This window comes from Solea senegalensis, linkage group LG3 (genome assembly GCF_019176455.1).
Source record: "Solea senegalensis isolate Sse05_10M linkage group LG3, IFAPA_SoseM_1, whole genome shotgun sequence".
NCBI classification, from domain to species: Eukaryota; Metazoa; Chordata; class Actinopteri; order Pleuronectiformes; family Soleidae; genus Solea; species Solea senegalensis.
The window spans coordinates 1119212-1131277 of NC_058023.1; positions in this window are offsets into that span (position 1 = coordinate 1119212).

Below are 12066 nucleotides of genomic sequence, written 5' to 3' on the forward strand. Positions count from 1 at the left end.
TTTCTAATGAAGCTGGCACTGCTAATATTGTTAATGACACAAATGTTGCTCAAGATGCTAATTCTACTAGTGTGGCTCACGAAGCCTAATGTTGCTAATGAAGCTAGTGCTGCTAATGATGCAAATCTTGCTAAATATGCTAACATTGCTAATGCTGCTACTGAACTGTGCCATTTTAAACAACAGTATCAGGAACATGTGACCTCATGTGTGAGAAGAAGCTGCAGCAGCCGGTGATGATGATGGTAAAGATGAAGATGATGATGTCATCAGAGCAGAAGTGTGGGAAACTATGTGTGACTTGGCTCGACTCAGATTAGAAACTCTCTCTTGTTTTCATGAGAATGAAATGGAATGATTGGAATTTATGTTTCAATTAGAAAGAAAGAAAGAAAGACAGAAAGGTGGATTCATTCAATAACCTGAGCTCTACTGCCTCCCAGTGGTCATTAATAAAAGTGACATTTTTGACCTTTGAGAAATAAACATAGTAAACATGAAGTAAATGAGGTTCTTTGATTGTTTCTGTCTCATAAAAGAGATAAAAACATCAAATATAACATGAAAACCTTTAGACAAAGTGTCATTTAAAGAAATATAAAGAGATTGAACCACATTTCCCATCATGCTTTGTGTTTACATGTGCTGAGGACATTTCCTTTGACATCAGATCATATTTTACGCCATGAAATTTGAGCGGCATCAGCACTTCCTGTTTACTCTGTTACCACGGCAACGGAGATCACTATCACTACACTCCAACGTAAACACGTGAAATTATGATGAAAGATCTGCTTCCTGTGACACACACGTACACACACACGCACACACGAGTGTGTTAAAACAGACGAGGAAAAGTTGTGAAGCATTAGCTTAGCATTTTAAGCTCCTCCCCCTCATTCACTCATACCGACTGCGATATACTACACACAAACACACACACACAGTCACACACTCATTCACACACACACTTGTGTTAATATCTTAGTGAGGACATGTAAAGGACATAATAGGTGTCTAACCCTAACCCTTAAACTAGGTCTTAACCCTGAAAAAGTCCTTTAAAGTTGTGAGGACCGGACAAAATGTCCTCACAAAGATACAAACACACACACTCACACAGAGACACACACACACATGTGCTTGAATGGCTTCTTTTCTCTCTTTTCTTGCCTGCATGTGAGCAGGTAACTCCCTCCATAATGAACTGATATTCCCCTTTTCCTCTGTCCCATTCTCACACACACACACACACACACACACACACACACACACACACACACACACACACACACACACACACACACACACACACACACACAGAGTTACCTGAAGTGATTGTGTCCACTATTACAGCATGATACTGGGTTTATGTAAAGCATGTTGGTGTTTCCATTGTGCCACAGCCTTTTGGTTCGTGGCAGAGAAGCAGACGCATTACCGCCGCACACGCACACACACGCGCATTACCATTGGCCACACACGCGTTATCATTATTTTAATTCATAATTGTAATGTTCTTACTTTATCAATAACCTCAGGAATTTACTGGATATTTGAGCCACTGGCAGAGAAGAGACTGATCGAACGCCACAATAAAAATCTTAAGTGCAGGACATCATCATCATCATCATCAATACTGGTCATCAATAACAATAATAATGGTCATCGCTAACACATGTATACACCATTGACAGAGTAAAGTCCACTGTTCTTGTAGCCTATCACAAGCCATCACAGACTCTACAGCCGCACGTTATACAATATACGTTCATTCACACACACACACACACACACACACACACACACACACAGATATGAATCAGTTCCAGTAGACAGTAACGACTTTGTCCTCGTGTCTTCTCCTCACAAACTCACATGTTCACGTCTTTATCTCACTGACAGACTTTTCCAACAGGAAACTGAAGTTTGTAAAGCACTCACTCTCCCACACCAAACCCCATAGAGAAAATCAGTGATTTTAGCTCGCGGGGACACAGGAGCTGCTGGTCCACTTCTGCCTCGTGTGGTCACTTTGTGTCACTGAGGAGTGTCTAAATTAAATATTTCAAATGCCGAATTTTACAAAATAAGACATTTGAACTTAGTAACAGATGCAACAGTGGATCAACAACTCCTGTGTGCTGTGACGTTAAAATCACTGGTTTTCTCTATGGGGTTTGGTGTGGGAGAGTGAGTGCTTTACAAACTTCAGTTTCCTGTTGGTGAACATGTGACGTAGACGTCGTAGACTTAAACTGATTGAGATTCTATGACACAAGTCCTTTTTTAAAGTGAATAAAATCAGTTTTTTGGTTCACAAACGCAACATCATAGTCAGATTATTAACATTTTTAACATTGAAATGAACTGAACATAAAGTCATTTTTTGCTTTTGTTTTCAGTGAGGAAGAAAAAGAAGAGAAGGGTTGTGTTGTAAGAGAAAAACCGCAACATCTGCAAACACACACACACACACTGTGAGTCACTCTGGTGTGAAAGTTGTTGTTTTTCACACTGTGGTGAAATCAGAAACTTTGAAACAAATGAGATTTAAACAAACACACCTTCACTCTTCTTCTCTGCACTGATACGTTTGTGTGTGTGTGTCGGTTATTTATGACGTTTCCTGTCAAAGTGGAACACAGACCGCTCAGACCCGACGAGGTCACATCTGATTTTCACTTTTTATTAGCGAAAATAAATAAATAAAACACAAATTCCCCCCGTTTTCATGACAACAAATGATGAGAGAGCAACATGTGGACGACAGAGTGAAGGCGTGACTGAAGTTTTCAATGTCTGTCATAAGCTCCTCCCACCACAGTAAAACAGATTTATCATCTTGTATTTACATGAGTTTGAATCTTATTTAACTCAGAGTCGAAAGCTAATTGAGAAAGTTATAGTGGTGAGTTGTGGTGTTCCTCAAGGCTCCGTTTTCAGTCCCATACTTTTTTTAACAAACTCTCTCTCTTGGACTTTTCTCTGGGGTTCTTGTGTGTGTGAGTGAGACAAATCGTTGCCGATATTAGACAAAGACAAACTGCAGTGCATGTACTTCACAGCAGGACCACTAGAGGTCAACACACACACACACAGAGCAGTGAACAATGGTTTCTCAGGTGGTTGCCGTGGCAACATGTGTCAGACAAGAAAGTGCAGCAGAGAGAGGTATTAAAAAAAGAGAGTAAGTTTTCCTTCTTTGGCCGTGTGTGTGTGTGTGTGTGTGCAAGTGAAAGTGGAGCTCTGAGCCTCTTTGTGGTTTCTGTGGTTACTGTTTACCCACACACACACACACACACACACACACACACACACACTTTCTCTCGTAAACCTGACAAACAACCATGAGCAGAAACAACTTCACTGGACACTGACAAAGAGGAGGAGCTTCAGAACATCAGCTGATTGGACGAACATCTGTCCATCAGTGGAGACAGACGAGTGAAGAGTGTTTGAGTGAAAGAGACACATTTAATAATAAAAAAATGTCGGAAAATAATATAGATGTCGGAAAAAATATAGATGTCGGAAAAAAACACACATGTCGGAAAAAAACATACATGTCGAAAATAATATAGATGTCGAAAAATATACATGTCGGAAAAACATACATGTCGAAAATAATATAGATGTCGGAAAAACATACATGTCGGAAAAAATATAGATGTTGGAAAAATATATACATGGAAAACATAATGTCGGAAAATAATATAGATGTCGGAAAAAACATACATGTCGGAAAAACATACATGTCGGAAAATAATATAGATGTCAGAAAAAATGTACATGTCGGAAAAAAACATACATGTCGGAAAAAATATACATGTTGGAAAAAATATACATGTCGGAAAAAAACATAAATGTCGGGAAAAAACATACATGTTGTACATACATACAGAGACAGAGACAGAAACAGAGACGTGGCAGTTGTACCAAGACATCAGAGACACTTTTGTCCCACAAATCACAAAAACACTTGAAGAACACGGACAATCTGGAAAAATGTCAACACACAGCAGACAAAGTTATGTTCAGTTGAGACAAGGACGTCCAACGTCCTCAAACTACACACTTTTATATCATTTCGGATTCACATACTTGTGTTTATAATTAAAATAAAAACACTTTCACTTCTCTGGGACTGTTTTTACTCAGTGGATTCTGCTGAGTCATGCTTTGATTCATTATCACACACTTTTTTTGGTCTTCTTCCTCCAGATGTTTAAAGAGGCGACGACGTGACAGATCGGCCCTGGACGTCAAAACAACCTCTGGGTCGGGGCCCCACAGAAGGCTCACAGGAGAGGGTTCTCTGGTCTCCGACTCTGACACCAACCACAGCTTTCACATCGGACAAACCATGACTCGGCAAATACGTGAGAACCAGAGAATCAACTTGATCGGGACACTTTCTGCTGAGTCATGTTTAAGTGGAAACCTGACTCTGCACGTTTTATACTTTCAAAAACCTAAAATAATCAACGTTTAGAATTTATTTTTATTATCATAAATAAATAAATAGACTTTTTAACGGGACTGAGGCTGAGAATGTGAAAAATCTGTAGAATCTGTTTTCGTTGAGAGGAACAAACGTAGTTTCCCACAGAAGTGATTTAAAAAAAACAGAAAAGAAAGAAAACATGAGAGTTTTCCTCCCTGAGAGAGAGAGAGAGAGAGAGAGAGAAAGGGAGAGAGACAGTGGAGTAAAGTATGTAAACGAGAGCGAGCGGTCAAATGATAATAAACTGTCAAAGAGACAAAATCCTCAAGTTCACGTCCTTTTGTTTGTGAGTGACAGCTTCCACTGGAACATGAACACACACACACACACTTTACACACACAGACACACACACACTCCTCTCATGTTATCAGGTTTTCCCTAAGAAATGACCTACACTGTTCCTCTATCAGCTGACATCTGAACTTCACCATGGAAGAAACAACACAGGATAAGAGGCTGTATTGATGATGCGCGATGATGATGACGTATTATTGATATTATTATTATTGATGATGATGATGATGATGAATGTTGATGATGGAATTGATGATGATGATGATGATGATGATGATGATGTGTGTCGGGAATGTCAGTCACTGTTACACACACACACACACAGCAGATGATGATGGTGATAGTGAGGGATGAAGGTGCAGCTGTATCGATTATTGAGTCATGTGACTCCGCCCACACGTTGGTGATACAGTGAGAGGCCGAGCCCACGCTGAGTTTCAGAGACGAGAATCTGTGCAGCTCACACACATTAAAGGGACAGTTCAGCAGAACTCCAGTTTGTAAAGCACTCACTCTCCCACACCAAACCCCATAGAGAAAACCAGTGATTTTAGCTCGCGGGGACACAGGAGCTGCTGGTCTACTGCTGCCTCGTGTGGTCACTTTGTGTCACTGAGGTAAATCTAAACGAAGGATTTCAAATGCCGAATTTTACAGAATAAGACATTTGAACTAGTGATGGAGGCAGCAGTGGATCAACAACTCCTGTGTGCTGTGTTAAAATCACTGGTTTTTCTCTATGAGGTTTGGTGTGGGAAAGAATAGTGCTGGCAAGTTCCTCTGAGACTTTTTGTTCAATCACAGCTTTCCCTGTGTGGTTTGTTCCACTGCTAAATCTCTCACAGGCGTCTACGTCACATGTTCATGCACTGTTAGACAGACTTTTCCAACAGGAAACTGAAGTTTGTTAACCACTCACTCTCCCACACCAAACCCCATGGAGAAAATCAGTGACTTTAACATCACAGCACACAGGAGCTGTTAATCCACTGCTGCCTCCATCACTAAATTCCAATATCTTATTTCGTAAAATTCGGCATTTGAAAAAATGCAATTTAGACATTCCTCGGTGACACAAAGTGGCCACACGGGGCAGCAGTAGACCAGCAGCTCCTGTGTCCCTGCGAGCTAAAATCACTGATTTTCTCTATGAGGTTTGGTGTGGGAGAGTGATTTTTTTTCACAGACTGTTTGTGGCAGCAGGGGGCGCTCACAGTGCTGTCAGCTGTGAATATGTGTCACTTTGACACACACACACACACACACACACACACACACACTGGTGAGTTCACCCTCAGTACAGTGAAGTGATGAGGAGCTGCTGGTGCAGCACTTTGTTTTATCTTAGTTCCTCTACATCTGCTCTGTGTTTAGACTGTATGTACACACACACACACACACACACACACACACACACACACAGGGAAACGGGTGAAACTGTTGCAATGTCTTAATAACGATGAGGTCATGAGGTCAAAGGTCAGGAGTCCAGAATCCTGCTGGACAGACATTTGTGCTTCTTAGACCACATCACATTCCAGCGTCACAGCCACAGCGTGCTGCGTTCACGACCGTCCTGGAAAATATGAACGCCCGAGGTCACGTGACCTCACGGCGTCACTCATTTCAAACATCACTCATGGGCGCGATCGCACTCTGCGTCCCCGAACGTCTCGCACTCACTCATGCATACCTCTGATGGACACATGAACGCCTTGTCAGACGCACTCACTCGTTCACAAACCCCGTTCTCGTTCATGTCAACGAAAGAACAGTGAGTTCACTGTAAAAAAAAAAAACCTTAATAATTCACGTAAAAAAAGTCAGAGCGCTGTATCTCAAAATGCCACACGAGGGCGCTGCGCACAACATTTTGTCAAATTTTTCGGGAGAAATGTCAACGTTTTTGCGACACGATATCATTTTTTGTTTTTACGACCAAAGACTCACTCGTCCACTCACTCAGAAGAACAAAGAGTTCACTCTCAAACGTCCCGTTATCGTTAGCGATCGTGAACGTAGAAAAGAAAACGTTAATAATTCTCGTAAAAAGTCAGAGTGTTGTATTTTAAAACGCCACAGGAGGGCGCCGCGTCTCTCCGCTCACTCCAGAACCGCGTGATTTATGACGTCAAACGTGTTTTTAGTAATGTTACAAACACGTTTCCGCGATTATTTCGATGTTAGCGACATCATTTTGTTGGTTTGTTTGTCTGTGTTTTCTTATATCAGACATATTTTATGCCGATATAAGGAAAAAAGACGGGATAATGTTGACATGAAGAGTTCATGGTGTCATGTCTCTGATGATGACATGAATCATTCACGTCACACTGAGTCTGAGCGAGTTTACAAACAAACAAACAAAAACAAACGAACTAAAGAAGCATAAAAACAAACTTTGCCTCTGTGTGTGTGTGTGTGTGTCTCACCTGTGTGCGGCGTCCGTGCAGCAGACACAGGTGGAGGAGGAGGAAGAGGAGGAGGAGGTCTGCTCACCTCCTCGCTCACTCTCCTCCTCAGCTCCTCCACCCTGAGCTCCAGCAGCGAGGATCTGTGGCACGCGCGCAGCAGCTGCAGCTCCAGCTCCTCCACCATCTTCACGGAGAGTCTGGACAGGTCCGAGAGCTGGCGCAGGACCGAGCACAGGCTGAAGCTGCTCACGTCCAGCAGATCCACAAACACCACCTCCACCACCTCCTCCTCCTGCTGCTGCTGCTGACTCCTGCTCCTGCTCCTGCAAACATCAGTGGGAAGAATCGTCCTCTTGCAAAACGGCATGATGATGTTTTCTTTAAATCAAAAGCAGAAAGTCACAGTCAAGTCCACTGATTCCTGCTCCTCCTGCTCCCGCTGCTCCTCCTCCTCCGGCTTCTTCTCCTCCTCTTTCTCCTCCTCTGCTCTCACTCATGCTCCTCACTCTTCTGCAGGAAAGTGTCGTAGTTTGTTGGAAACATTGTTGCAGCTGCTGCGTCTCATTGTTTTTCACTGTTAGTCTCTCTCTCGCCCTCTCTCTCTGCTGATCTCTGTTGTGAAGACTGGAGTCAAACACACACGCACATCCGCTCTGGCCTTTCAAAATAAAACACTTTATTGTGTTGCTAATCCCAGAAATAAACACTGGTTTTAAGGATTTGAATTCATTTATGTGACAATTCTATATGATGATGTAATGAATGTATTTAATATAAAAAAAATTCATTCATTAACATATCATATCACTTTCCTCTAGAGATTATTCAATTATTAATAAATTACTCAATTAATCTCCGACTGGTTTAATAATCATTTAATGTTCTGAGTGTTACTTTAATAACTCAAAAACACTCTGTGACTTTTCAGCTTCTTAAATGTGAATATTTTCAAGTTTCTGTGACTTTTCAGCTTCTTAAATGTGAATATTTTCTAGTTTCTGTGATTTTTCAGCTTCTGAAATGTGAATATTCTCAAGTTTCTGTGATTTTTCAGCTTCTTAAATGTGAATATTTTCTACTTTTTTGATTTTGTTGTGTTTTATTTCAACATTTTGTTCTGGGCATTGATTAGTTTCACGCTCGCGCTTTGTGCTTTTATTTTGAAGGCTGAGAAACGGAAATCTAGCGTTGTTTTTTCTGACTTGTCGTGGCGACACGGGGCGCAACAGTCTGGTGTTTCCCGAGAGAGAAACCTGTGGAGGAGGTTTTTTTTCTTCTTTATTTTTAGATCAAAATTAGAAAATAATTTAATTAAAAATGATGAAACGTTTGTGTTTGTTCAAAAAAAACATGAACTTAAACTGTAAACCAGTGAAAATATGAGGGAAAACAGAAATTAACCACTTCAGAAAGGACATAAAATCATAAAATGAATCATAAAATCTCCTACAGTTTAAGTCTACTGCGTCTATGTCACATGTTCACGTCTTTATCTCACTGTTACACGGACTTTTTCAACAGGAAACTGACGTTTGGAAAGCACTCACTCTCCCACACCAAACCCCATAGAGAAAACCAGTGATTTTAGCTCACGGTCACACAGGAGCTGCTGGTCTACTGCTGCCTCGTGTGGTCACTTTGTGTCACTAACGTTAATCTGAACAAATAACTTTTCATGCCGAATTCACTCAAATAAGACATTTGAACTTAGTGATGGAAGCAGCAGTGGATCAACAACTCCAGAGAGTGAGCGTGAGTTCACTTCAAACCGGTGAACTGGACTTGAACTCTTCACTGACATTTCTCACGAGTGTGAGTGAAGGTCGTTGGAGCAGATTCCTGCTCACATTCATTCATTCATTCTTTCAGTCACAAGACTGTCAGTCCTCAGTGAGAGCGTCTTCAGCTCAGCAGTCAGTGTTAGTTTCTCCCACAGTCCTTGAACACATCACCAACTTAAGCCAAACCTGTGTGGTTAACCAAAGTAACCAATGTAACCAACCCATACTGGGAGTTATTCTTCCTCTCACCACAGCTGTGTGTGTGTGTGTGTGTGTTGACGTGGCCTCTGTGAGGATGAAGGTCGTGTGTGAGAGGATTATTTATGATACAAACTTCAAACACCTTTTTTACATTAAACATTATATTCAATTTTATTGCCTTGTTTATAATCCATCCAATCCATCCATTCATCCGTTCATCTTCTACCACTTTATCCTCCACATGACCATCACAGGGACACAAAGAGACTCTCATTCGCTCACCTATAGTCAGTTAAGAGTGTCCACTTTAATCCTAATCCTCTCATCTACACGTGTTTAGACTGTGGGAGGAACCAGGAGAACGTAGAGAACCTGGAAAACCCGGAGAACCTCGAGAATGTAGAGAACCTGGAAAACCTGGAGAACATAGAGAACACACAGAACCTGGAGAATGTAGAGCACCTGGAGAAGCCTGGAGACACTTAGAGACATGGGAACCTGCAAATGTAGAGGAGCCTGGAAAACCTGGAGAACATATAGAGAACCCGCAGAACCCGGAGAACGTAGAGAACCCGGAGAATGTAGAGAACCTGGAAAACCTGGAGAACATAGAGAGCCCGCAGAACCTGGAGAATGTAGAGAACCTGGAGAACGCAAACATCGCCTCCTTTACAGGCGTTTGAAAACATCCTGACGATTATGAAACTGTTTTTTTTCCAAATGAAGCAGGAACTCGACGTTTATTACGTTTCTGTCGCTCAAATATCGACGGAACGATTGTTTTTGAGGTTTGACCTCTGACACCAGACCTTCATTAAGTCACCGCTTTCAAATGAAGACATTTTTCTTCTCCATCTGTTTTTATTTCACTGATGTCTCTCAAGGCTGAAGTTTCTGTTTTTTTTCACCTCAGACAAACGCGTGGTGTTTCTGCAGCTGCACAGATCTTCTCCGAGCTTCTCCACATCATCCGCTCTCTGAGGAACCTGTGAAAATCCTTCTCACACCAACCCCCCTAAAGAACACACATCTGGTCTTCAGCACCAACCCGGGCCTCTTTAACAAACCCCTCCCAGACCAGAACTGGGCCTCAATGTTTTTGTTCATGGAGAGAGAGAGAGAGAGAGAGAGGAATTTCAACATAAACTTTTGACAACATGAGAAAGTTAAGAGAGTGTGTGTGTGCGGGGGAGTGGTCACATGACCTCATCGTCAGCCTCACTCTTTACTCTCACAGTTGTCACGGGGCCAGTTTGTCAGTTGCCGTGACGACCAGCAGGTTTCACCGTTGTGAAATGAATCTGTGTCATCTTTAACTTTAACGCGTCTCTCAGCCCCGCCCCCTTCTACTGTTGGTCCAATCAGGTGACGACGGCTCGTCGATCACGTGGCGGTTATTGATTAAAAACAGCTGCTTTTTCTGCTTCCTGTTCAGAGACTGAGGTCATTGTTTGAGCCGAGTGTGTGTGTCCACTGGTTCTGTGTGTTTAGGTTCTGCGTGTGCTCAGGTTCTGCATGTGCTGTGGTTCTGTATGTGCTCGGGTACTGCGTGTGCTCGGGTTCTGTGTGTGTTGAGGTTCTGCATGTGGTCAGATTCTGCGGTTCTGCGTGTTCTCTGGTTCTGTGTGTGCACAGGTTCTGCATGTGCTTGTGTTCTGCGTGTGCTAGGGTTCTGTGTGTGTGTAAGGTTTTGCATGTGCTCAGGTTCTGCTTGTTCTCTGGTTCTGCAGTTCTCTGGTTCTGCATGTTTGCTTGTGCTCGGGTTCTGTGTGTGTTTAGGTTCTGCATGTGCTCAGGTTCCCGGTCCTGCATGTTCTCTGGTTCTGTGTTCTCGGTTCTGGGCGGTGCTCGGGTTCTGCAGTTCTGGCGGTTCTCTGGTTCTGTGTGTTCTCGGGTTCTGCATGCTTGTTCTGCGTGTGCTCAGGTTCTGCATGTGCTCAGCTTCTGCGTGTTCTCTGGTTCTGTGTGTGCTTCGGTTCTGCGTGCGCTCGGGTTCTGCGTGCGCTCGGGTTCTGCGTTTGCCCGAAACCAACATGGATTAATGTGTCACTTCAGGGACGGACCAGGACTTTACGGGGCCCTGAGCTGAAGTTGATTTGGGGGCCCCTCCCTCCATCTGTTTGACTATTATACGATGATCGTAAATTACGTTCATCGTATAATAGTCATATGTTATTCACTGAAAACTAGTCGAGCAGTTTAATAGGAACAGATCAAAGTGTCATTGAAACAATGTAAATAATTCAGTTTATAATCAAATTAGACTAAATAAATACACCACAGAAGAAGCCTGAGTTTTAAAAACACACGTTTTCTGTCGGAATATAAATGTGCTGCTCATTTTCTCACCGTCAAGCCAAACACACTTCAAAGTCTCAGTGTGACTGCAGTGTGTGTGTGTGTGTGTGAGAGACACACACACACACAAACACAGGGACACAGAGCAGGACCAGAGTGAAGTCTGACCAGTCTCATATTTCAAATGTTCAAAGAGTGTGTGTGTGTGTGTGTTGGTGTGTATATACACACACCAGGTCTATACAACAAAACGGTGATGGCAGTCACTTTTCAATCACAACAAAACCTTCAAATGTTTCAACGCCGTCGTCTCATAATGTAAAAAAATAAAAACTGTCACCAAACCCCATAGAGAAAATCAGCAATTTTAGCTTGAGGGGACACAGGAGCTGCTTGTCCACTGCTGCCTCGTGTGGTCACTTTGTGTCACTGGAGGTAAATCTGAACGAAGGATTTTTAATGCCGAATTTCACTAAGACATTTGAACGTGGTGATGGAGGCAGTAGTGGATCCTTTACTCCTGTGATGTTTAAAATCACTGATTTTCTCTGAGGTTTGGTGTGGGAGAGT